Source organism: Asparagus officinalis, chromosome 9 (assembly GCF_001876935.1).
Source record: "Asparagus officinalis chromosome 9, Aspof.V1, whole genome shotgun sequence".
Taxonomy (NCBI): Eukaryota; Viridiplantae; Streptophyta; class Magnoliopsida; order Asparagales; family Asparagaceae; genus Asparagus; species Asparagus officinalis.
Genome location: NC_033802.1, coordinates 35,677,804 through 35,678,123, shown reverse-complemented (window position 1 = coordinate 35,678,123; position 320 = coordinate 35,677,804).

Sequence of the window (320 nt, the reverse complement as noted above, 5' to 3'; positions counted from 1 at the left end):
AGCTTTAGATAAGCGGTCTGGACCAGATCCATCTAGTGGTATAACTCTGTCTCCACCAATGCGCCTCGAACAAAGTAGTTGCGAAGGCTATGGTGGAGGTTGACATTTGGGACCCCTTGCAAATACTCCGCATTCGGAGGAAACCAGAACTACTCGACGCCCTCTGCTGAGTCTGACAAGAACCTAGGATAGTCCCCCTGATGTTAAGGTGCTGATTAGGTTCGTAGCAATGCTTAGAGCTGGCCCCATAGAGCCCGATGAGGTACTTCCTCATCCTCTCCCATTCCTCTTCCCCGATGTTGGCGACCCAGTGAGAAAAG